This window comes from Miniopterus natalensis, chromosome 6, assembly GCF_054644295.1.
Source record: "Miniopterus natalensis isolate mMinNat1 chromosome 6, mMinNat1.hap1, whole genome shotgun sequence".
NCBI classification, from domain to species: domain Eukaryota; kingdom Metazoa; phylum Chordata; class Mammalia; order Chiroptera; family Miniopteridae; genus Miniopterus; species Miniopterus natalensis.
In genome coordinates this window covers 41,163,210-41,190,707 of record NC_142086.1, presented here as the reverse complement: position 1 = coordinate 41,190,707, position 27,498 = coordinate 41,163,210, and positions in this window count along the sequence as shown.

The window sequence follows — 27,498 nt, the reverse complement described above, 5'->3', positions numbered from 1 at the left end:
AATTTAGTCTTTTTTTTTTTTTTTTTTTAACCAGTGTTAAAGTGTTACAGTAACATTTCTCCCCTAGGTGTTAAGAATACTTAACTTGTTAGGTCTTCTCCTAACCCCAAAAAATGTTTTCTAGGGAAGAAGCTGCTAAGCATCCCTTCAAGGGTAACACACTAATATTGATGTGTGATCCTGGCACCTTCCAAGCACTGAACATCATGGCTCTTCACGGAGGCACCTGGGTCATCACCTTCAGCATTTTTCTGAGCTGCTTCTTCAGTGTCGGAGTAGAGCCAAACTTTCACATTTAAAAATGGGCTCCCCTAAATGAAGACAATTTAAATTATAAATACAAACTGATATATCGATCAACTGCATGCTCTCTCACACACTCTTAGGTCAAGCTTTCACAGTATACAATAAGAATAAATGTAACTGCAGATCATTATTGAATACCTTTTATACAGCAGAGACTTTTTCTATTATTTATTCCTTACGTGACACAGCAAAATAGGCATGATTATTCCCTGTGTCCTTTTAGATGAAGGAGTTTAGTTTAGATTAGGTATATGACTTGCCCAAGATTACCCAATCAGTAAGTGGCAGAGCCAGGATTTAATTTTTGGTATATTTTATTTTATAGCCTATAGTGCTTAGCAAGAGAGGAAAATTCAACTGTTCCTCAATTAAATTGCTGTAAAGCACTAGTACTTTTTGAGCAAATGGTTCCCACTGTAATGACTCCTCTTAAGCATTTAAAATAATGTTGCATCATTTGGTTGAATTTTGTGCATGTGTGGTTTGTGGGACTTTAAATTTTGTTTTGCCAAGACATACCTCCCCCTGTTGGTAGTGAAGTGATAATTTACCTGAGGATTTTAGTAGAAAATGCTGAAATCTCTTGTATTTGAACATCAGAAACTTGCTTTAGCATTCCCTGCACAGAAGGATACATGCCATTATAATTACATCCATAAATCTAGGTGTGATCTGGGTAACTAGAGGAGGAGCATCCCAGAGAGAGGAAGGAAATTTATCTCCATACTTGAGGACTTAGGTGACAATGATCTTGCTTCAGACTTGGACTTAGCAACTTTTTATTTTGTTAAACGTCCGAAAATGGTAGCTCAGTTATCAATGGGAGTGAATGGATGAGTGAAGAGAAACTGCTTCCACCCTCCATTCATCCAACCATCCATTATTTTTGTAATAAATATTATTTGTCAGTCATTTTTCTAAGTGGGTAAAGCAGTGAACAAACAGCTGTAGTCACACAACTAATCAATTAAACAATTATGATAAGTGCACTGAAGGAAATGGGATGGGAGATGGGATTCCTCAGCCTGCTGTGATGAAAGCTTTCAATATCAAAGTATATAACGTTGATGCTGAGTGTAGACCGGGCGAGTATGGATCACTTCTACTTGTTTGCCAGAATCACTTCTGCTTGAAAAAGGGACATTCCTTGGTAATCAGGAAGGTGAATCTGAATACAATTGTGCAATTCCACAGGCTATTTTAGTGTCAGACAATCTTTTATTCATCTCAAAGTCAGAAAATCTACTTCAGCATACCTTTCTATCCGAGCTAGAGCCAAGATTCTGTAAAGTTTGGGTGAAGAACCTGTCTAAGTTTAAGCCAAGTGGCAAAGGGAGGATTCTCTTCTTCTCTAGCACTTTACTTTGTGAATATTGTTTTACCCAGAAGATCCAGAGTGAAGCACCTTCTTGGAGTCCCTGGGGGGAAAAAAAAAAGCTGATCTTCTTTTTGATGAACTCTCTCAGGGTGAATCTAAGAATGAGAGTAGTCTTGTATCTACCTGAGTGCTGGAGTTTTATTCAAAGGGCTAGAACTTTAAAATACAGGTCATGCCCAGTGGCTTGGGAAACAGCTAAAATAAAATAATGCCTCTTCTCTTTAGCTTTAAGATTGTCTTTTTACCTTGTCAAGGCGATTCACATTGAGTGAAACGTTATGTTTGATTATTTTGTTCAACTGACTATGGCTTTTTTGCCTTGTCAGTGAGATAGAAAGATACCCTAATGACCAAAATTTCTTTGAATTACATACATCAACTCTGATTACGAAGGTGTTTTGATTTGTGTTAGTATTACTATTTGTTATTCGTCATGTTCCTTGACAATGGCTTTATTTGTGGATTTCCCTGGGGGGAAAAAAATCCACGATTCACATCAACCTCTCTCTTCCCCGGGAACAGTTCCTTTTTAATTACCTTTTACATGCCAGGCTTTTTAAACATCGAAATTAAAGTGTGCAGGGAGTTGCTTGGGTCAGATGCAGCGTGCATGCTCCTTCTCTGCGGAAGCACGTGAAGGTGCACTGAGATGTAAACACTTCTGCTGACTGTTCACAGCTTGGTTCTGCCACTGTTCCTTTTGTTGATGTTGTTCCAAAGTACATGCCTGAAGAAGGGAACGAGAGAAGACAGAGTCATTTGGACTCAGTGCAGACTGAGGGTGTATTCAGAAAGGGGCCCCTCATGGCCAGGTGCTAAATGCCATTAAGGTCACATTCATCATTTGTCCTTTGCCCAGCTGATCGACGTGGTCGTGGGCCCCTGCTCTCCGGACAGCGTATCAGCCCAGCTGTGTGGCTCAGATGCTGTGCTCATGTCATACATTCCTTGAACTTTACATGCTGATTGGAAATTTTTTAAAACTTTAGATTCCTCTGGACACTTTGGTGAAACCCTGAAATTGCCTTACCCAATCCTGATTGCCAGTGTAAAGTACCCTTAATCCATTCCATGGACATCCCTTCTGCCTCTAGGCACAGGGGGAGCGAACGGCAAGGGGTGAGCACGTGAGGGAAGTACAGCCTCGCGCCCCGAGCGAATCCTGAAGAGAAGGCGGGGGGTCAGTGTCGCACATTATCAGCCGCAGCGAGGCTCTCGGACTTAATCCTCCGTCGGCCGAGCCCTCATTCCCCAGCTTTTGCCAACTCATGTTTCTGGAGCAGAAACAACTATTGCTGATTCAAGTTTTCTGGGTGGCAGCAACATAGTCACTGTAATTGATGGATTTCCAACAATTACAGGAAGAACAACAGCATGCCCATCCCTCGATTTTTTTTCCTGCCTGAGAACATTACTCAGTGTCAGATCATCTCCAACATTTATTTAAGGCAGAAGCCTGGAGAACTAAGAGACTCGCGTAGCTCGAGCCAACCTTCTGAGTTGTCAGAGAAAGAATATGCCGGGGGGGGGGGGGGGGTGAGGAATAGGTTGTAAAGAAAGTGTCCTTTCCCCAATACAGTACTGTCCCCTCCACCTCCGAACCCTTGAACCTGATATATGTCTTATATCTCTTACTTTATCTGATCACTTATAAGCAAATGCTTGCTATATGCTACTCTACTATTTGCTGGGGTTGAGTTATGAAAAAAAGCCAACCTCACCACATCTCCTGCTCCCCATTTCTTGGAACTCACGTCCTGATATGGGGGACAGAACATATACAAAAGGAAAAGTTAGCAATACAGTACGTTAGACATTAACAGTATTGGAGAAAATTAGATAGGAAATGCTGGGGTGGGCGTGGCAAAGGAAGTTTCATATTTTAAAGGCAGATAGGGGAAGGTGACAAGCAAACTCTTGAAGAAGGTTCAGGAGTAAGCCAATGATGTATCCGAAAGAAAAGTGGTCCAGGGAGAAAGGAAAACTAGTATAAAAATGCTGAGGCCAGAGCATGCCTGGAGTACTAAAAACAAACAAACAAACAAAACAAAAACAAGGAGCCAGTATCGTAGGTGCAGAGTGAGCAAGTAAAGACGAAAAGACGAAGTTGGGGTGATGGATGGATTGTGTCGGGTCCTATAGACCGCTATCAGGATTTAATTTTTCTCTACTGAGACACAGCCGTTGGAAGGTTTTAAGCAAAAAAAAAAAAAAAAAGGCATGTTGATATTTAAAAGGGTAATTTTGGTGGTGGTAATGGGAATAACACGGGGGTTGGGATGATGGGAATGCCAAAGGTAGAAGCAGTAGCACCCTCTACAGGTGTAATTGGGAAGCTGTGGCAGTAACACAGGTGAGATATGGGCCAGCTTGAGAGCGATGAGAAAGGGTCAGGTGTTAGATCTGTGCTGAAGGTAGAGCTGGCAGTATTTCCTGATGGGTTGGATATGGGCATAGAGGCAAGAACGGAGTCAAGTATGAGGCCAAAGAGTTTGGTCTGAGCAACTCAAAGAGTGGAGTTGCTATTAACTAAGTTAGGATAAACCTACAGGTAGAAAGTGTTATTCGGGAGGAGGAAACGGTCAGAAGATTCTGCCCTGATGACACCATGATGTGAGTACATTTGTCAGGCTCATCCTTTCTTAGTTGTATTACATAAATATGATAAGGAACATTTAAAAAATGGTACAAGGAGGATTAACGGAGGGTAACTTCTGGGTGTGGCTTTAGAACCCACTTAGCAGGACTGTTGGCGTAGTGGGTCGCAGCACATGGGTCCTGTGCCTGTGAGACACTGCTGAGGCTGTTGCAGACCTTGGCCAACTCATTTATTCTCTCTGGATTTTATTTACTTATTTTTAACTGCAGAATGAAAGCTCTTTATGTCTATGATGCATTCGTCTAGCATTTTCATGCCATGAGACCCTGTAGAGGAGAGTGCAGTGGTGGGCAAGAAAAAAACTATTTCACAATTTCTCCCTCATTCATATACCACCGCTTGGGACTTCACTAGTGAAAGGGATTCAGGGCCATTGTCTAGTTAACTAAATCAAGGCAGACAACCAATTTTTTAAATCTACTTTGGCATCTATTTTATCAAGTTTGGCCATCTGTCTTGATTAGATTAAAATGGTGCTTGTAGGTCTTCTCTCTTATTTGTGTTGAGAACACACAAATAGGGTTGATTTTCAGAGAATATTCATGTTTGAGAATGTGTCACTACGTGTAAAGAAATAAAGTCTCTTTACATTTTGGACATTTTATGATGTGATATATAATCACCCTTTGATGCCCTATGGGGTGTAATGGAATATTTTGTGGCCATAAGTCAGAAGGCTAATCCCAAATATTATTGTGGCACTCCCATTTTGTGGTACTAAGCATAGAGAATGCTCATCTGTTAGAATATATAAGATGTGTTAATCACAAGACAGATGAAAATTCTGGCATCCAGCCACAGTATGCTCTGGGCCTATGAGTATGCTACATATTTGTGTTGCTGTTGTTTTGGAACATCCCACTGTATTATATTTTTTGGATTGAGAACTCTGGTTGAGCTATATAGGCTTGAGGGGGCAACTCTGAAATCATTGTGAATTCTGCAGTGCTATTAAACTCCACATCTCTCCAGTGCTCTGATGCTGACATTCCAAACACACAAGCAGTTATGCAAGAATCGATTTTTGCCATGGATGGGGTGGGGGGTTTGAGCAAGCACCTTGGTCAACAACGAGCTCTGGAGGGGATGTGAAGCCCATTATTGATCCAGGGCTGAGAAATCAGTGGCTGTTGTATTATATAATTATCGATGGAGCCAGAAAATGCCATGGGCAAAGCACAACTTACTATTTGTTATGCTGGATTGTCTCTCTTGTCTGTGTCAGGCTGCTGTGTTCTGCTCTTGTGTTCCCATACCATGTTTATTTATACTATGTGCAGTTAGCTTTCATATTTCTCTTGTGATTCCATCTTGGAAAATGAATACTGGTTTTGTTCAGGTACTGTGAAAGAAATAAATTTTTCCAGACACTCCAATGGGCTCAGGCTGAATACTGAAGGCTGGAAAGAGGGGAGATGGGCTCCAAGAAAGATGATCAGAAGAGTGAAGAGAGGAGTGACTAGACAATCCCATCTAGAGACATGTTTGTTGTGGGGACAGTGCACCAACCACAAGGAAAAACATTTCGCTGACAAGCTAAATTGACATTTAAGAGCAAGGCTCCTGGCTTTGAGTTCAAGCTGGCAAAGTAGGAAGATCCAGAGCTGACCTCCTCTCATTGACACCAAACTAAAACTACATAGAGAACAGCTATCCCTGAGAATGACCTGAAGACTAGCAGAACAGATTTTTCATAACTACAGATACGTATAAAAATAAGCCACATTGAACTGAGTAAGAGGAGTAGATACTAAGTTTAGTCAGGACCTATCGTACCTCCCACTCCCCATGTGGTGACTCACAATTAAGAGGGATATTACAAGTAGGTAAGAGTGAGGTGAGGTGTCCCAAGCCTAGTCTGGGGGACCTGCACCAGGAAAAGGAGCCACCATAACATCCGGCTTTGAAAACCAGCAAGGCTTATGTCTGGGAGAGCCAAAGGGCTATAGGAAACCCAGGGTGCGCTCTTTCTGAGTCCCAGCGTAGAGGCAGCTCCTAGGTCATATGCAGTGAAGGTGATACATTGACTAATTTTAGGGTCTGTGCTGGAGGGACAGGGATCTGTTGGAACTTTCTTCTGAGTCAGAGGTGCTGATAGACCATTTCCCCCCTTTTTTCTTCTTTTTCAAAAATGTGTTTTTATTTATTTCAGTGTGAAGAAGGGAGAGAGAGAGAGAGAGAGTTAGAAACATCAAAGATGAGAGAGAGTCATCAATTAGCTGCCTCCTGCATGCCCCCTGCTGGGGATCGAGCCCACAACCCTGGCATGTACCTGACAGGGAATTGAACCATGATCGCCAGGTTCATAGGTTAATGCTCAGCCACTGAGCCACACAGGCTGGGCTTCCCCCCTTTCTTTAACCTAGCTGGTCTCACATTGGCAAGCGCCATTTCTGACACTCTCCATTAACCTTGATAACACTTTTCACCCCCACCCTGGCATTTCCCTGAGAAACCATCCAGTTTAGCACCCCTCCAGAGCTTCGCCTGCCTTGCCACACCCAGTGGGCGGCCTCAGTTGGCACCAGCACACAGCAATGTGTATGCAACAGCATGACTGGGCCTAGCAGCCAGCCATACTGAAGGCTCGCCCTGCACACCAGTGAGCCCTCAGTAGTTGTGACCAGGCTTCATATACAAGGGGCCAGTGACAAGTCTTACCTGCCAGTGTGTCCATAGAAGTTGTGGCCCGACTGAAATAGGAGGCCACACTATTCCACGCAAGGCACACCTCTGGAGCACCTGGCTCTGGTGACAAGGAGGATTCCACCTCTGGGCCCCTTAGGACACCTTCTAAATAAGGCCACTTTTTCAAGACTAGGAGATTTAGCTGACCTACCTAATACATAGAAACAAAGACATAAAATGAAGAGAGAAAATAATATGTTTCAAACGAACAAATAAACAAACAGACAAAAACCCGGACAAAATTCCAGAAAAAAAAAACCTAAATGAAACTGGAATAAGTCATAAAGATGCTCATCAAACTCTGCAGACAAGTGAATAAACTCAGTGAGAACTTCAACAAATAAATAAAAATTATATAAAAAAAGGTCTATCAGAACTGAAGAATGTAACAACTGAAATGAATAATATTCTGTAGGGAATCAACAGCAGATCAGATGATGCAGAAGAATGGATCAGCAATCCGGAAGACAGGAGGGTGGAACTTGCCCAATTGGAAGATCAAAAAGAAAAAAGAATGGAAACGAATGAGAGTAGCATAAGGGACCTCTGGGACAACATCAAGCACATTAACATTCATATCAGAGTTAACTCAGAGGAGAAGAGAGAAAGAAAGGGATGGAAAACCTATTTGGAGAAATAATGGCTGAAAACTTCCCTAACTTGGTGAAGGAAACAGACGGCCAAGTCCAGGAAGCACAGAGAGTCTAAAACAAGATGAGTCCAAAGACTCACCAAGATACAGTATAATTAAATTGTTAAAAGTTAAAGATAAAGAGGGACTCTTAAAAGCAGTGGAGAAAAAAAATAACTAATTATAAGGGAGTAAGATTCTCAGCTGACTTTTCAACAGAAACTTTGCAGGCCAGAAGGCACAATATATTAACACGATAAAAGGGAAAAACCTGCAACCAATAATACCTAAGCAAGGTTATCATTCAGAAGTGGAGGAGAGATCAAGATTTTCCCAGACAAACAAAAGCTAAAGGAGTTTATCACCATTAAACCTGCATTATAAGAAATTTTAAAGGGAATTTTTTTTAAGTGGAAAAGAAAAGGCCGAAACTGGAAATTAGAAAATATATGAAAGAAAAAAATCTCACTAATAAAGGCAAACATAGAGTAAAGATAGAACAACCACTTATAAGTCTAGTATGAAAACAATTAAAATGGCAGTAAGTACATACCTATCAATAATTACTTTAAATGTAAATTGACTAAATGTTCCATTGAAAAAATGTAGGGTGACTGAATGGATAAAAAACAACACAAGGCCCTTATATATGCCACCTACATGAAACTCCAGATTGAAAGACACACACAGACTGAAAGTAAAGGGATGGAAAAATATATTTCATAAAATTGGAAACAAACAAAGAAAGCTGGGATAGCAATACTTATACCAGACAAAATAGATTTTAAAACAAAGGCTATAACAAGAGACAAAGAAAGACTCAGCAATTTTACTTCTGGGCGCTTATCTGAAGAAATCAAAACTAATTTGAAAAAATATATGCACCCCTATGTTTACTGCAGCATTATTTACAATAGCCAAGATATGGAAGCAACCTAGGTACTCATCAATAGCTGAATGGATAAAGAGGAAATGGATATATGTACATGTATGTGCACACACACTGGAATATCACTAAGCCATGAAAAAGAATGAAATTTTCCCATTTACAGCAGCAAGGGTAGACCTACAGGGTATTATGCTAAGTGAAATAAGTCAGAGAAAGACAAATACTTATGAGAGGAATCTAAAAAACTAAACAAATGAACAAACAAAACAGACTCATATATAGATACAGAAAAATTGATAATTACCAGAGGGGTTGGACAGTGGGGGTATGGCCATTTATAACATAAATAAGTCACTGGGATATAAAGTACAGCATAGGGAATAAAGTCAATACCAAAATAACTTTGTATGGTGACAGATAGTGGACTTTTTGCGGTGATCTCTTTGTATGGTATATAAATGTGAAATCTCACTACATTGTATACCTGAACCTAACAAAATATGTCAACTACACTTTAATTAAAAAGAACTTCATATTCCAGAATGAAGAAAAAAAAAAAAGACTGAAGAGAGAAAGAGCTTTCCTGTGTGTACCACTTGTCTACATTCCCTTTCTCATCACATGTCCCAAGCAAGAAATACACAGGTCATTGGTATGGCCTAGTGGTGGAGAATTTTGACTAAACACCTACAATCAATCTTTAAGGTCATGAAGCAGGCCCCTAAGGAAGGGAAAGAAGTGTTTGAAAATGAAAGATAATATGGTTGTAGCCCAGATGCTGGATAAATTGCTCCTGTATAGTTCTCCATTATCCTCTGTTCAGTTCTACCCCCTGCTAGCTCCCCATTTCTCTTTCTTCCCTTCTCTTGGGTGCTGTTTTTTCCTTTGTACTTATTAGCAAACTAACAGTTCCTAGATAAAACGCTAGCTGCTTTTATGATGAATGTGCGTCATTGATTCCACTGCTATCTATCAAGTTCATGAACACAGAACGAATGTTTACTACAAATAGGAGGGCCTCTGAAGAAATCTTGACCACTGTTTAACTGCTTCAACTGATGTATCTCTAGGCTACAGGGATATGGGAAGGTTGTGGACAGCGCTTGTAAATGTTACAGTTAATGTTCATCACTGGCTTAGCACAAATGGTTAGGGAAAATTATTAAATTACATTTAAGATCTCAATCAAATGATTTATTTAGCTCATAGCTGCCAGTGAAATTAGGGGGTCTTAATATGTGAAAAGTATTTTTTAAAGAATTAAAGAAGAGAGAACTCTGAGAAGAAAGTTGATTATTGACTAATAAAGCAGCCTACACTAGAAGAAGGGGAGTCTGAATTAAGAAGAGGGAAAATATTTTCTGTTCTTTTGGATAATGACACTGGACTCACAATAAAAAATCATCTTTATGGGCATTAAAAACCTTCACCTATGAAATGCACACGTATCCAAATTATTTGTTCTATGATAGCTGATTTGAGATTTCCTGGAAATGAAACTTAGTACATGAGGATTTCTCAATGCCAAGTTCAATGTTTTAACGTTGAGCTGTTATAGTGAGTTCTTTGGGGGTAAAATAAGTTACAGCTGCTGCCCTTGTTGCTTATGTATGGATAGCATGACACTACAGTGAGATTCCTGAAAATCTTCTTCATTTAAATGCGAACTCTGAGTGCATCTGTGAATACTTTGGGGTTTTATGGGAAATCTCTCACTTCAGAAACCACAGAGATGTCTCCAACTTTTATTATGAGAATTTACCTGTTTTTCTGAATGCTGTCTTATAAACGCCCAGGCATTGATCTTATCTTTAGTGCTTGATGTTTTCCCTGTCATTCTGTCTTACATTCATTATCATGGGGAGGGCGTTTTCAAAAATTCCATGATTAATTTTGTTCCTGGAGAATAACTGATTTTTTTATTTGATTCTGAGAGCAGAAATGAGGAACAATAAAATTTTCACAAATCACTAAAGTCTATGTCTAAATGAAGCAATTTTTTCTTCTTACCAATTGTCTGTAAAACACTAGACAGAGATAAGAGGCTAATCAAATTGGATAAAAATAAAACCAAATATTTGCTGGGGAAGCTTCTTGTATTATAGTAGACACAAAGGTTTAGGGCTGAAGATTCAGGCAAAATACTCTATTGTAGGTACTCACCTACGAAACTCAAACTCATACCCACAGGCACAAGTTATTTCATTTTTAAGCCATCTTTCCCTGTGATTATAGTCTCAATCACCACAATATAAAAATAAGTGAGAGCTGAATTCAATCAATTGTTGTTTGACTAAATACTTTTAAAATTTATTTTGTTCTTGAGAGTCTTACAGATGTCTCCCATCTTTCCCCCTTTGTTCCCTTTCCCCCGTCTTACCCCAAGGCCTTCACCTGCTTATTGTCTGTGTCCATGGGCTATGCATATTTGCTTATAAGTTCTTTGGTTAATCTCTTCCCACCTTCTCTCTGAGAACTGACTAAATATTTTAGTCATAGTTTGGTTAATTATTATTTGTTTTCTTTCTTTTCTGAGCATTCCATAAACTGTGTGTGTGTGTGTGTGTGTGTGTGTGTGTGTGTTAATTTGGGTATCATGTCCAAAGGTGAATTTACTGGAAATGTTTAAAACTCCCATAGTTGACTTATTAAAACTAACACTATTACAAGAAATACATTTTTCTCCTATTTCTAAGCTTTGTCAAGTGCAAAAGGAAAAAAATAATCAACATCTTGCAAAGCAATTGGTCAAAGTTATTAATGAGGCAATTCTTTATGCATAAGGCATCATAGAAAAATAATGAGAGAAAATGTGACAATAAATTGCAGGCTGCTTTGGATTATGTGACATTCTTATTAGTAAAAGAGTCAACTCAGTGGAAGAGATTGACTTTCGGTAAATTACAAATATAAATTTCATACTTTATGCATTATCAGCCACTGTGTTCTTTTATCTTGAACCAGGGGCAGAGCTATTTTTTATGGACCCTAAGACCTTTGTAATTTGGGGGTCTGTTCCTAAGAAAAAGAATCCAAAAATTTGCTTTTGAAAAATTTACAAAAAATTTGAACAGGTTGCTAAGGCATTTCCCAGGATCTTAGAAAGGAGCTGTGGTAGTGAAGGGCACTGAAATTTAAGCTCCATTGGCTTTATAATAAATCTGATTCTGTCTTCATTCCTTCACTTAAATAATCAGAAGTGAAAATTTAATATTTGATATTAATATCCCTGCTATTAAAGAGTTAACTAATTAATTAATTAATTTGATTTTTTGGGTATTAGGGTTACTCTAGTTGATGTAGCAAACAGACACTTACATTTCAATGGTTTAACAAAATAAAAGTTTATTGGGGATACATTTGAGAATGCAGCGCCTGGATGGACTGCTACTCCCTAATGACATCTCTATACCATGAAAGGTAAATTCAAATCTCCTGTGCACTGAAAATCTCTCACATTCATCTTTTTTTTTCTTTCCCTTTTGGACCTATTATATATCAGGTACTGCAGTAGGTACAGGGTAAAAAATACTGAATCTTACATGGACTCTATGCTCAAAGAGCTAGTGCAATAAGTGAGATATTATGTTTACAAATGGCTTCAATGCAGGATAGAAGAATTAGTATACTTATAAGAGAATTAGTATAATTCATAGTGAATTTGTGTATTTGAAGACTCAAAGTTCAGAAAGATTCAATTAATTAATGTTTTAGGAAATAGTTTTATGTATTCCACATGCTTGGAAGTTTATTTAAGGATTTATACTATAGGAATTTATAATTTATAATCCAAAGTTATAGCTTTTTTCTTCTATGAGTTGGCAGAATTGACAGCCAACAACAGATGGTCTTTTCCTTTCTTTGTTTACTGTTGCTGTGTATACTTTAAAGACACAGGAAAGAGAGTTAGGCTGGTGGGAGGAAAGGAAGGAGAGAAACCCCTTCCCCTTCTTCCTTCACAGTTCTTCCACAATTTACAAAATCTTTGCATCCTTCCTGTGGGATTTTGGAAGCATTTATGACAAGCTGCAGGAAATTATACCAAGTTATAAAGGAACATCCTAGAATGAAGTATTGAAATATGCTTTGTAGTGAAAACATACACATTTTTTAAGCAAAGATTGTTCGTATCCCATTTCAGGTTAGCCAGAGAAAACAGACCGTATGAGAGATAACTGAGTGCTTATATAATATTGCAGTCTGCAAAAGGTCCAAACTCAGCAGTTCTTCCCCTCCCTGATTCTCTGTTCTCCCTCCAGTCAGGTGTGTTCAGCAGCCTGGGTCTGCAGTCAGTCCCACGGGAGTCTGGGTTCAGAGTGGATGGCTGCCCTGACCAAATGTGCAGACTCTCCTTTGCTAAGGCATAGCTATCCATGCCCCTTGGATTACTGAGCTCACAAACCTAGATTCTTATTTCGAACATCTGATGCTTACAGATCACTCCAGACCTTGAGCAGACTCTGGAGAGAGGAGGCAGGCTGGGGAAGTGAGCAGCAGGGTCAGGGAGAGAGGGAAGAAAGGCAGTTGGGTGACTGTTCACAGAGTCTGGCTCTCTCTAGAGGCCCAATGTGCATGTGGGATTTAAATCCTAGAATGGACTTGGTTCATGTAGGTGCTGCCATCTGAGTGTGAAATCTGATAGATGGGGAGGCTCTGGCAGCAACTTCTCATGTAGATGGTATCTCTCTTTTGGATATTCTCTTAGTAATGGCCAGACTCCACCAAATGGCTGACAGATGTCCACATGTTCCCTATGGTTTGTTTTGGGCATCGGGAGAAATGATGAATAGCAGGAACTAAGTAGATTATATAGACTCAGCTGAATGGACTGAGATGCAAGGAAAAGCTCTAAACTGAGTAGGAAGCTGAGTCAGATATCCAGCCCTAGTCCCTGGGCTAAAGCACGTGGCAGGCACAGGACACTAGGTTTAGGGCCTTGGAGCATAGTCTTCCGAATTTTATGAGGGCAAATGATTTCTGAATGGTGAGGCTGAGGTGCCCCACACCCCTACCTCCTGTTTGCATTACAGCCTAGTAACTAGAGTAGACTTTAGTGGATGGAAGAAGCCATCAGTGGAAATCAATGTGGATTTGAGGAAAGAACATAGGCTTTGGATTCAGAAAGGCCTGGGCTTGAAAGCTATTACATCAATTCACGTAACTTGTCTAGTCTTTACTTTCTTCTCTGTAAAATGAAATTTATGATTCTAACCTCAACAAAGGTATTTTGAGGATCAAATGAGCTAATATATTTGTACCTGGTTACTAGTGATAGCTCAAGAGATAGCAACAAATATCATTTAATACAACTGCATGCAGTTCTAAGAGATTTGAATGTTCTTTTAGGGGAGACAATTTTGAGGCTATTTAATTGATTAGAATCTAAATTCAGAGGGTTTAAATAATGAACCAATTTCATTCATAAAAAAAATGACAGGACCAAGATTTTAAATCAAGAGTGTTTGGCCCCAAATTCCACTTTAATTCCACTTCATCATATTGGTTCCAAGAGCATCAGCAATAGGGTACATTTTAAGGCTACGTGCAACTTCTACTTAGCTCTTAAAAAAAATCTATAATTAACAATTTAGTGGAGATTTGACTCTTGTATGTCTTTGCCAGCTGCTTGAGTTTTCCAGGGAAGTATTGTTTCTAGGAACTTAGTATGTTAGAGAGTAAAAACACTGTTGAGGAAGCAAATTCTGATATGGCTTTGTGTGTGCAAAGCCAAGTGAGTCCTTGGGTGACAGAAGTGTAGCATTCAGATAAGGCTACACCAGAGGCCTCGCTTGCTGTGGCTCTGAGAGGCCTTTGCTTTAATAGTGAGGTGTTGTGAGAAGTCACATTGGATAATAAGGAGCATAGATGTGTTTCCTTCTTTTCCATCACTTGAATTTTAAGGCATTTAGGTAATTTCAGAGTTTGAGGCAATTCTATACCTACTAATTTGGATATAGATTTTCAGCTTCTGCATAAACTGTGCTCGTCAAGAAGATGCAAGTTATATGAGTTACACTCTTCCTGTCTTAAATTCTCCCTCTCTTTCTCTCTCTTTCTCTGAATGTAGACATCCAACGACTTTTCCTCTTCTCTCTCTTATCTGGTATCAATCTCTTGACTCACTATCCTTTCTCAGATGGGGGAGGACTTCCTCTTGACCTGGGAACTAACCAGTTTTGAACAGAATTTAGTCACTTTCAACAGACCCTACCAATGATCAGCAAAGCCTCCAGACAATGCCATTATTAATTGCTGTCACTTAGGTATTAAAGTTATGAAGAAGGATCAGTACATCCAACAGCCAGAATGACTTTAATAGGACAATGAAATATCCAACAAGGCACGTTATTCAGCATGGCCCTTGGCAGAAGGTGAGTGAAAGTCTGCCCTTTGAAAGTGGTAGAATACATTAAAATACAGGCTTTGGTATAGCGGTGATGCCAATGTATTCTCTTTCATCCGAAACACTCTCAATGACTTAGAGCAGGGGTCAGAAAACTGTTTATGCAAAGGGCTAGAGAGTAAATATTTGAGGCTTTGTGGGCCATTCAGTATCTGTTGCAATTACCCAGCTATAATTTTGCAGCATGAAAGCAGCCATGGACAATATGTAAATGAATACATATGGCTGTGTTCTAATCAAACTTCATTTGCAAAAAACAGGTGGTGGTCTGTATTTAGCCCATCATCCTTAGTTTGCTGGTGCCAGGCTTAAAGTCAAAGAGAGGTAAAAGGGGAAAAATATCCTGCCAACCATCTTTTTTTAGAGATAAGGGAATTAAAGTCCAGAGACAGGGCGAATTGTCTAATGTAACCGAGCTGGTTCATGCCAAATGCAGAATGAGATCCTGGTTTTGTGACTCCCAGTCCAGCGGGGTCTCCACTGTATGGGGTGTATCTTGCTTTTCGATTCACCTTTCCCAGACTTATCTTCTCAGCCAGCAATCCCATTGCACAGTCATTTGTGTTCTTAATGTTAGCACACAAAGTTCTGAACCTATTTATTTTTTAAATCAGAGAGAAACATCTAATTTTTAAAATATATTTTTTATTGAAACTTTTCATAGGCAAACCACCTAAATTTGAGTGGCAGAATTCTTACTTTAAAACATGAAATCTTGCAGGAAAGTTTTTGGAGGGACTGCTTGAAAGCCCCCTTCCTCTAATAGTACTTCCCATCCATGAACAAACAAAACAAGTGGGATGCTTCTCTTAAGTTCACAAAGGAGACCTACATAATTTGTAGAAAGAAGTCCAGAGAATGACCCAGATTAACTGAAGCTTTTGGTATGAGGCTTTTGTAATTTTTTCATCATATAACTTGGGCTTAATTAAGGTTGATTCATTTGGAGGGATAATAGACTTGATGAAACAAAGAAGCTGGACAGAGGCAGCGTGATTGCTCCCTTCAGAGAAATTCTGTAGTGTGTATGCGTCTAGTTCCTCTAGCATTTTCATTTGACTTACTAATACATAAGGGATTTGGGGTAACTTTCAAATCTGTTTTATGGATGGAGGATGTGCCCATTCAGATTTGTGCTTTATATAACTCAGTGGTGCTGGTGTTCCTATTAATCACAGAATCGCAATGAAGTGCTTCTCCGGCCACTGGTGCCCAGCACAATGTAGAGTGCATTTCTGGCCATTCTCCAGTTTATTTGGTCAATGTCGGCAGTCAATCTAGGTAATTGAGGACCCAAATTGGATTTTCTGGCCATAATTATTCCTGTTTGTCCGTACACATCCATCAAATTTATCAGATAATTGCCATATAGCTTCATTTTGTGCTGTCCTGACTCAGATTGGCTAAGGGGGAATGAGGACTGGCCTGAGAATGAGAAGCCTTGGATCTGGTTTTGATTTTGTCACTAGATGTTTGTGTGACCTTTGAACAAATGGCTCGACATCTCTGGATTTTTGTTTCTTTTTGGATCTGGACCTGTAAGGGCCTTGTGATATCTGAGGTTGCCTGCAACTTTAATTACCTAGGACTGGATTAAGTCTGTGTGCTGTAACTGTACACTTAAAATGATTAAGATATTAAGATGTATGTTAGTGTTTATGTATTATTTGTTTTTAGGTTGATTTAGGGAATCACAAAGCCCATCACTCACTTCCAGAATGAAGGATCTGATTTTTGTGGACTTAATGACTAAAAGAACCAAATACCCTTGTTCTAGTCATTAAGATAACCAGATAAGATGGACCATTTGATATCCCATCTATGGCTTAACATTTGTTTATACTATTTTGACTGAGGGCTGAGCAGAATCAGCCCTGATGGCCCAGGCTCCTCCCACGGTGTCCAGGATGTGCCGAGGAAGGAAAGGCAGGCTGTACCATAAGGCATCCTCACTTTTGCAACTCATAGCCTGGTAAAAAGCAAACCAATGTGGCTTTCCTTCTGGGCCAAAAGTTGAGAGCTGACATCTTATATTTGCTTTCTGTATAGAAGGAAAAAAAAGAGGTGATCTGATCAAAATGAGTTACTTCAAGATAAACACCATCATTCTAAATGCCAAGGGTACAAAGTAGCTGAGCACTGCATACCTAGTAGCACAGTGAATCATAAAGTTTAGTACAGGAATTAAAGCATGTATTCATTCACTTGCCAGCGTCTTATAAATGACTTAAACTTAGAGTCTTGAGAACACAGCTTACTGTGGGATTTAAAGGAAATGGCATCGTTTTCTCCCTCCCTAATGAATCCTTGCCCTTCCCATTTTCCAGTTCTATTGGCTCCCGACCTCACCAACTCTGGCTACCTTGTTATTACTTATTTCTTTATTTTCTTCGCTCCCAAATCTGACTAGCTTGTCCCTGATTGTCTCATCTCTGCTCTTTATCAGATGCCAGCCTCTGAATGAGGTCTTTTCATCCTGTGCTTTCTACCTTCTGCAATTTTCTGCTCCAGCACTGTGAAATTCAGAAGTTTTCTCTGACTTAGAAATCATTCATTCCTGGAGGGTGTGGGGTGTTTTTTTAATACCTCAGCAGTCATTCATTTGGCCAAGGGCAATTAGAAGAGAAAGGTGGGAGGGGAAGTAAAAGTGTCAGGAGGTCTCTAAACTAGTTTTCAGCTGCTCAGAAGAATTTAAACCCCCAAGAGATGTGAGTATATTATTCTGCTTTGCATTTCTCTACCTCAACTCTACTGGAGACTTATAAAAACAATGACTCCATATTTCATTCTCAAGTCATACCAGATCCTCAATATTTCTGGATAGTTAATCTGATAGTGCAAAATCTTGACATTATCTTTGGTATAAAACCTGATAGATATGTGAAAACCAAGATATGCTGGCTTTGGCTTAGCTTCACAGAAACATCAGATCTCTTGCCTTATAGTCTTGCTATTTGCTACCATTGTAATTACAATGAAATCATTGACTCCAAACCAGCTGATATTCTAAATATTAACCTCAATAAAAGTTTCTAAATACTGTAGTAAAGAAAATAACCATAATCTTTTAATCGACAGTAATGAACAAGGGCTAGAATATTAGAGTTAGTTTAATTTTTCAATGAACTGTAGGTTAAATTAATTTCTATGTGGAAATATCCTGGAATAAATTTACCTCTAAATAGAATTTAGGGAGATAATTTCCTCTGCAGTGCTCCTCGCTCAAGTGCAGGATGCTGGGCTCCACTCCTAGTGTTTCTGATTAAATAAGCGTGAGATGGAGTCCAAGGATTTTCATTTCTAATAAGTTCCCAGGTCATACGGATGCTGTTGGTCTGAGAACCACACTCAGAGAGCCACTATTCTACAGCTATGCTGATAGTTTATTCTAGTAGGTGTTACTTGGATATAACAGAATATTTATAGAGCTATTTACAAATAATTATAGTAATTTATTTATAAGATCATATTCCTTTTCTAAAAATGATATTTGCTAAGCTAACATGCACTCTACATAGTTAAGATTTTATTAAATTTAGGGAGAAAATGACCTGACCTATAAATGATAAGGCCTGAGCCTTATTTCCTAAATTTGACTGGTCATCATTGAGTTTACAGGTTGATTCTGGTGATGAGTCAGGTTTCCAACATGAACTTACACACAGATCATCTGATTACAGTCTACAGCCCAGATTGCTCAATTTTCTGCCTCCTGAACTTGATTTGTGCTTGTTTTTCTATCACTCCTGTTCCCTGGGTACCAGTTCAGCAGGAACCCTGTGTGCTTAGTGCCTTTATTCTCAATTTTAGTGGCTGTGGAACACACGCTGATTAGAAATAAGTTTTGTGGACCAAATTAAGTTGGAAATATATACAGGATCTAAAATTGCTTAGAGAAATATGATGCTAACCTGAACCATATTTTCCAGGAACAGCAAAAAGCATAAGTGATTAAAAAAATATGCTACACAGTCATTTCTTGTTTGGACAGGCTTTTAGAAATCATTAACATTAAGAAACAGCATTTATTGTCATATTCTGGCAACATTTCAGTTTTCATGAAGTTAGCACTGGTGCAGTACAATAAGAACAGATGCTTTTTCAAACTCTGGGTCATGGGCATCCTGGATCCTCTGGGACAAGTGAAGGTTTGAAAAGGCTGCTTGCACCTTAGGGATGCCTGGGGTGAAGGCTCCGACTTCTGGGTGACCCAGAGATACCTCCTGTACTCACAACACCTGTGCATGTCATTCCACAGCCACCTGTCATCCTGGCAAACTTCAAAAATGTCCACACTGTCTGGATTACTTTCTGGTAGAAATCAACCAAGATACAGAGGCTAAGACTTCCCAATCTAATTTTGTAAATTATTTCTCCTATCTGAAATTACTTTATTCTTAACAAATCTATTAAAAGTGGGATAATGGAACCATGAGTGTAATGACAATACCTTTGCCCATAGGAAAAGGGGATAGTAAGGGATAGTATGTTAGAAAAGGCTACTTAAAATAGATATTAAATTAAATTAATCACATGAGAATTCAGAAGGTATGCTATTCAGACTCCTTTTACTCATAGCCTACAATAGAAAGACTAGAGCTTTCTTTTTCTTTTCTATTTTTTTTTTTTAGTTTGTGAACCATTTATTATCCCTTAACTTAGAATAAATTAATCCAAAGGAAAAACAACTTTGTATACCTACTGAAGACAGCATTGCTCTTTAAAACTGCATCATCAATTCAGGGGCCTCTTATGAATCTATTTGCTTAAGTGACTTTCATCAGTTCACCGATGTAATTTCTTTAAAATCTCATCAGCAAACATATGTTTCTTGAATGGTTCATATCTTAGCTTTAAAATGTATTATACTTTTTACTTTTGGAGGAGAAATTGCGTTTCATTTATATCAAAATAAAGTCCTTGGTTGCAGCAAATGAATGACACAGTTATTGAAAATAATGGCAAGAGAATGAGCTAATGATGTTCACCATCCCTGCCTTCCAACATCTCTCAGCCAGCAAGTTGCAAAGTCTAAATTCCAAGCCATGTGTTTTATCTGCAAATCCTGGTTGCTTTACAGTATGTTATGTGCATGCTTTATCACTATCTGCAGGGAACTTACATCCAAATGGGACAGAAAAAAAACACTTGCACACGCAAGTCAAAAATGAAAAGAATGTTGCTAAAATGCCATGTAAGTATAATTAATGTACATGTATATGAACCAACAACTGTATACACATGATTAATATTTGTTATGTGGATTTTTGACACCTCATAGAATTTATTTTTGTCTTATTTTTGTTCTTGATAGAAGTTCTTGTTTTTTGTTCTTGACAGAAGATTATGTTCCTTCCCTTTGGAAGTTTATTGGGTACATCTTGCTCACTTTCTGAAAATGGCAACACATTTTCATTATTTCTTGGGTCCATTTGCCAGATTCTTGCCCTCCCTGCTGACTTCAAGGACACCAACAAGTCCTTAAGCTTGCAGATAAACAAACACTATTTTCATATCTCATATTCATAACAGATAACTAAAGCATTCAGGAAGTTATTAGTATGTACTAGACTATTTTGCACAAAATAGATGGTGGGAATTAATGTTTATTATTTACACATGCAGAAAGATATACATATTTATTTCTCCTTAATCCTATCACTGTTTTTATAAATATTGTGCTTAATCCACCAATAATACAACATGCTTTCATTAATCCCAAGAAATAATTAGAAAACATTTATGATAATGATAATATTACTTTGTACAAATATACAAACCCATTAAGCCCTTAGGGAAAATCGCAGTTGGTAAGGATGTCAGATGCCCTGTCTGCTCTAAATGGATAGTTGTCTGCTGATTTGATATTTAATGGAAAAGCAGGCTAATTATACAATATTTAAAAAGAGGCATTAACATCTTGACCACCTTGTATCTTAGCTAAGACAGATTATCTTTAATATTGGATCCTACCTTATAAATTGTCCATGTGGCAGTGATTCCTGTAAATGCATTCTAATTTCATACCCTTTTAAAAGTTGTGTTCTGTGTCATTTATCCATTGACAATGGTTTTCAGTGATGGGTCAAGATTTTTCATTGAGACATTGCCACTTACCTTTATTGTTGCCCAGGGATGCTGCCTTACTAAACCACTTGTTCTGATGTGCGTTAGAAACATAGTGAACCTGTTCACGCCACACTCTTAGAATATGCTTTCAAGTAACCCTTTAGTGATTGTGCAACCATCTACGTGGTTTAACATGATGCTGACAATTGACTTTGGGTGGTGAACTCATGATGCAATATACATATGATGTATTAATGTTACCCCAATAAATTTAATAAAAATAAAAAATAAAACTCTTCACACTAGTCCACTCAAAGATTGATACTCCATATGGGAATTTATAGAATGGGGCATTTCTTGCATAGTTAGTAGTAGTAGTATGTTTGAAACTACCAACAAGATTCTAGATTTTATATTGTGAGCATGCTCTTGATCTCATGATGTAACATTGACACTGGGAATTGAGGAAGCTACTTACCTTTTTGATTGTCAGTTTTAATATCTGCAAAAGTAATAATACCTCATAGAGTAGTAGGAAAGTTGAAATTACATAACACTATGGAAGCGTTTAGTATACTGATCCATTTTTACTTCCTTTTATCAAGCTGAAATCTATCTTTTTTGTTACTTATATCTCTTAAAGCACTGTAGCTCTTTATGTTATGGTTAGTCATGTACATCTCTTTCTACCTCTTAAGGGCAATGAACTGGGCTTGTTACCTTGTGGTGCGCTATGGATAGTGCTGTGCTTTTAAGAAAAACCTGCATCATAAATATTTGTTTTAATTAAGTTGAACTTGAGGCTGGAGAGGTGGGGGAGGGCAGGAGGTGTCAGCTAAGGAGGTGAGGGAGAAGCAGCATCGAGGTCTGTCACTCTACCGGCTGAGTAGTGTGACTGGGGAATTTTTTCTACTATAGGAAGAATATTTTGTATGCTGAGACTCTTGGAAAGGAAAATGTCCATGTGAGAGAGGTGGCATCAAAACCCAGCAACTGAGATGAACTAAAACACAGAGAAACAGCAGGTGCAGGTGGAAGAACAGGGAAGCGAAGCATGTGAGGGGATTGAGCCTCTGAGGAAGGACACTGGTGGCCTGGGAGTTGGGAAAGATTTCCATGATAAGGCCACAGAGAAGTCTTCCTTTATTGTGAGAATGCAGTATATAACACACTGACCTGCATGCTCAGAGGGAGGTGTGACCGGGCTTGCGGCCTGTAGCAGCACTGCCTGGTGCTCAGGGGTCTCACTTTATTACTATCTAAGTAGGTTCATAGCATGTTTCGTGTTTGCAGTGGGTGCAATAGTCATGTTTTATTAATTAATCCTTACAGCTTTGCTCTGGGCTACATCTGTATTATTAGCCTCATTTTATAGACAAGAAGGCTGATGCACAGAGACATTCAGTATCTATATAGAGCCAGAAAATTAAGGCCTTAGATAAAGCAACAGGAGTTTCCTATATTTTAGCACCATAAAAAAAAAAAAAAAAATGAAGCCAATGTAGGGTATTCTGCCATTCCCCTTCTCAAAATATGTGTCACTTTTTTTTTTTTTTGGTCAACTTGACTACCTCTCAGGCCCAGCATGATAAGAATGGGTAATCCCACTTTTATTAAAACAAAAGAAAAAAATAAGAAACATGCTACAAAACTGTCATGAGAATCCCATTAATCATCCAAGCAATCAAATTGTGGGGCACTGAAATCAGTATTAGCAACTGATGTCTGAAACTATCCAGCCATCCTTTCTGTCACCCAGGGAACAAGCAGGCAGTTCTGCCCAACGTGGAGGAGGTAGAGTGGGGGGAGGAGCCAGCGACAGACCTGCCTGGATGCTCTGGTGGAGAGGACCATGCAAGGAGTCTAATCTCCAGGGAAGAGTGATGAGATTTTAAGGAATTTTTATAAAATATTTAAAAATGTTTTTATTATTGATTTTAAAGAGAGAGGAAAAGAGAGGGGGAGAGAGAGAAACATTGATGTGAGAAGATAGCATTGATCAACTGCTTCCTGCATGCCCCCTACTAGGGATTGAGCCTGCAACCTGGGCATGTGCTTTAACTGGAATTGAACCAGCAACCTCTCAATACATGGGATGGCCCCCAACCAACTGAGCCACACCAGCCAGGGCTTAAGACATTTTAAAAAAGGAAACAAACCTATCAAAATATATCGTAAGAGTCCCAAAACACCAATCAGAAAGAATTTATGCACCCCTTTGTTCACAGCAGCGCAATTTACAATAGCTAAGATCTGAAAGCAGCATAAGTGCCCATCAGTAGATGAGTGGATAAAAAAGCTGTGGGGCATTTACACCATGGAATACTACACAGCTGTAAAGAAGAAGGATCTCATACTCTTTGGGACAGTATGGATGGACCTGGAGAAAATTATGCTAAGTGAAATAAGCCAGTCAGAGAAAAACAAGTATCACATGATCTCATTCATATGTGGAATCTAATGAACAAAATAAACTCATGAACAAAATAGGTCCAGAGACATGGAAGCATGGAACAGACTGAGGCATCTCAGAGGGAGGGCAAAGGTGGGAGAGTGGGTGGGGAGGGATTAACCTAAGAATTTATATGCATGTCTGCATAACCCATGGACACAGACAATAGTGTGGTGAAGGCCTGGGGAGGGGTTTGCAGGGTGGAGGGGATCAGTGGGGGAAAAAAGGGGACACCTGTAATACTTTCAGCAATAACAATAAATTAAGAAAACATTTCCCAGCTTATTTTGTGCATGACCTCAAACATGCCTGTGTATTTTAGTTACCAAATTCAATCTCTTCACTGGTCAATCTATCCTTACCACTTCCTAAAGGTCCTGCCCAGTGCCATGAAGCCTTTAAGGTGCTTCACTGTCACCATCAATGGCCACCACACTGTTTTAACATGTGTGTGTGTGTGTGTGTGTTTGTGTGTGGTGTTGAGATCTTGCATCACTCTTTATTTTCATAAATACAATTGACTATTGATAATCTTGGGTTTGAACTGCATGGGTTCAGTTATGTGTGGGTTTTTACAGTACATCCTGTAAATGTATTTCTCTTCCTTATGATTTTCTTAATAACATTTTTCCCATTTACTTTATTATAAGAGTACAATATATAATACATATAACATACAAAATATGTGTTAATTGACTATTTATTTATGTTCTCTGTAATCCGGGCCAACAGGCAGCTATGAATAGTTAAGTTTTTGAGAGTCAACACTATACGCAGGTTTTTGACTGCAAGGGGGCAGTGCCCCTAATCCCTGCATTGTTCAGGGATCGGCTGTATTTCTATTTTGTCTTCACACTTGAAAACATCTTCTTTGAGGAAAAGGTGTCCTGTGTTTGTTTATATTCTCATTCTCATCTAGCACAGTAGGTGGTCTCGTGTAATTTCAAAGCCGGCTACAAGGATTAGAAAAGAAGCCCTGATGCCTACCCTTCCAATTCTCTGAGTTACGGGTGTGAGAAAAAAGAAGCCCTCACTCTCCACCCATGTTTTGAACTTTTAATGAAGGCTTTTAGTCTTAAGGCTGCTGATAGATAAATAGATTGAAAAGAAGAGCAAGAGTTTGAACCTATAGAGGGAACATTCTGCAGCATTCAACCCATTCATTTCCTTGACAAATAGGAAAATTCTGGATTAATAAAAATACAGATAAAAATCAGAGCGCTATGACGATGTACTCTCACAGTGTTGTACCAGAGTCCCTGTCGTTCCCTTCACTGCACACACAGGACACCACCTGGAGGCCTGCCAAAGCCTCTCAGGAGTGTCGTTTGTCACACCTGAAGAAGGTAGAACTGTCTCGATGACCAGAAGACCAGAAAACGCAACCGTGGCCAGACTGCTCTGTCCGCCTGCCCCCCTTGGGCCTTGGGCCTCGATGCCGATCAGTGCAGGTTGATGGGAGGTGCGCACAGGAATTTAAACAGGCCCCACATGCTGAGCAGCTGAGCAGCTTCTTGCTGTAGTTCACCCCCTCCCCTGTCCCCACAGGGGGCTGGTCAGTGTTGCAGGGTCGGCCTCCCACAGTATTTTAAATAAGACTTTATTTTGTCTTTTTTTTGTGTCAGGGTTTCCGGTTGCCAGATTTCCGAGCTAATTAAAAGGAGCACAGACAGGTCTTGCATGTTTTCCTCCTTAGTGAGCTATTGGCAGGATTTCCAGTCTTTCAGGTCAGAGTTTGTGGGTACAAGTCAGAAAACACTGACTGACTGGCAGTTCAAATCACTACTGCGGCCGTCAGCAAGCCGCAGGGGGACCTCTGAAGGAGCTGCCATTACTCAGGTGACACTGCCTCCCACAGCTTGGGCGACAGGCTGCTGGCTTCTGGGTTGACAGTATCTTATGAGGGCAACCTCTACATCTCAGAGGTGGAAATCATGACCTGTTCACTGCCTGGCGTGGGTTTTTCACAGAATAAGTACTTCAAAAATGCCTGAATTGAGTTGATTTATTTTAATAACCTATCCCCAGAAAAAGTAAATTGCCTCAGGAACATCTAACTTAGCGCTGCAAAACTGAAGATAAGGATGGGCACCTGAAATTTACTTTCTCTCTTGATTCTAGTAGTGCTTCACAGCCTTTAATTTGGCTGGACTGGTTTCCCCCTTGGTGCTTATTTATTTCTTTGGGATATGCTCAGTTATTGGTAATAGTCCAGGCCATCTGTCTGCCTAGGCCAGTCATGTATCGTGGCATCTGAGATTTTCCTGTGCATAGAGGTCATAGTCACAGACGGAAAAAGGTCGGCAATTGTAGGACCGGCTCCGAGGAACTGGGGGAAGCAGATCCGTGTAGAATAGTTTCCAGAATAGAGGCATTGGGAATGGGAAACTGGACAAAGATATAGAAACTGAGCAAAATGGAGATGAAAACACACAGCTATGCACACATCAAAAACGAGCCACAGTATTTCTGTTCACAAAACAGGCGGATATCACTTTGTTAGAGTCTCTTCAGGCTTTACGCTTGTTTACATATTTGGTGTTTTATTTTAATGAAAAGCTTCTGTGCGTATATACTTATTTTTAACCAGAATTATATAGCTGAGTGTGATTTTAGGCTGATTTTGTAAGGAAACTCATTTTAAAAACTTGTTTTAAGAAAATTTCCATCATCATGTCACCATTTTGTTGCAGCTTTAATTTCGGTAATTGGAGGTCCCTTCTGTCACTAAACAAAGCTTTCAATATTATTTATTCACACTAAGTTGTGAGTGACCTGCAGTGATACTCCCCTTAGGCATGTTTTCATCTCATACGATGAAACACAACAGTGATTAAACCAAAGATAGGCTGCTAGCAGCAGAATTCAAAGTGTAAACCCTTGATCAATGGGAAGATATTTCTACAGCCTGGGTTCTTTCATGATATTCATCAAACTCTCACTACTTAAGCTTATTCTGCTAACATATGAATATAGCTCGGCCCCTTTGTAAAGCAAGATACAAACACGTATTTATGCTAAAATGGATGGGTTATGATTTTAAGAAATTATGAAAAATCAGCTTGACATGTACTCAATTAAAATATTAGATGAATATTCTTCCTAGCTCGTAGTTATTTCCTCTGTGACTCAATTTTCCCACTTCAGTGGCCTCTCTACTTTCTAGGTAGAGTGTTAGCATGAGTTGTAATTACTCAGCTATGTTGTACCAGACCTGTATCATGTTTATTTTTTCTCCAGCCACCGGACAGTGGTATATTCTGCATTAATATGTTTTCCAGGTAATTGAAGTTTTTAAAAATTATATGTTAAAATATATATATTATTTTAATGGAATATATCTCAGTAGTTGTACATTCATTCTTCAACTTTTAAAAAAATTTTCCATGACCATTCATCCTCTCTCTGCCCTCTTCCACTTGCACCCACCTCCCTCCTCCCCCACAGTCACCGCACTGTTTTTAAGTAAAAACTATTCATTTTTAACAATTCTTTATGTAAATTTTACAAACTATTTTGTGTACACCCTACTTTGCTAGGTAGAGTGCGTCAAATTCTATTCAACTTTTTAATGATTTACTACCTAGACCATCAGTGTAATTAGGAATCTGAGATGCTATGGTAATGCCTTCAGCTTGTTAGGTTATTGAAGCCTGATTGTTCCTACTCTAAATGCTTCATAAGTTATCCTACCCATGTGGAAGTGTTTCTGCCTCTTTCCTCAGTGTTCCTACTATTTCTTGCCATTGTAATTAAAATGCATTCTCTTTGGTTCATGGGATTTATAATCTTTGTTTTAGCTTAATTTCCATTCTTGACAGAATTTTGAACGTGTCTTGCCTTAAGCTGGGTTCCTCTTTAAGTGTACTTGAAACAAGATTTAGGTGCTGGTGGTTTATTTGGGAGATGATGTCAGGAAAAGTGAATAACAGAGAGTAGAAGTGTGACCAAGAATGGAGGAAAGCTGGTAAAGCATGCATTGTGTACAACTAGGGCTCAGCCCCTGTGAGAAACACTGGGAGG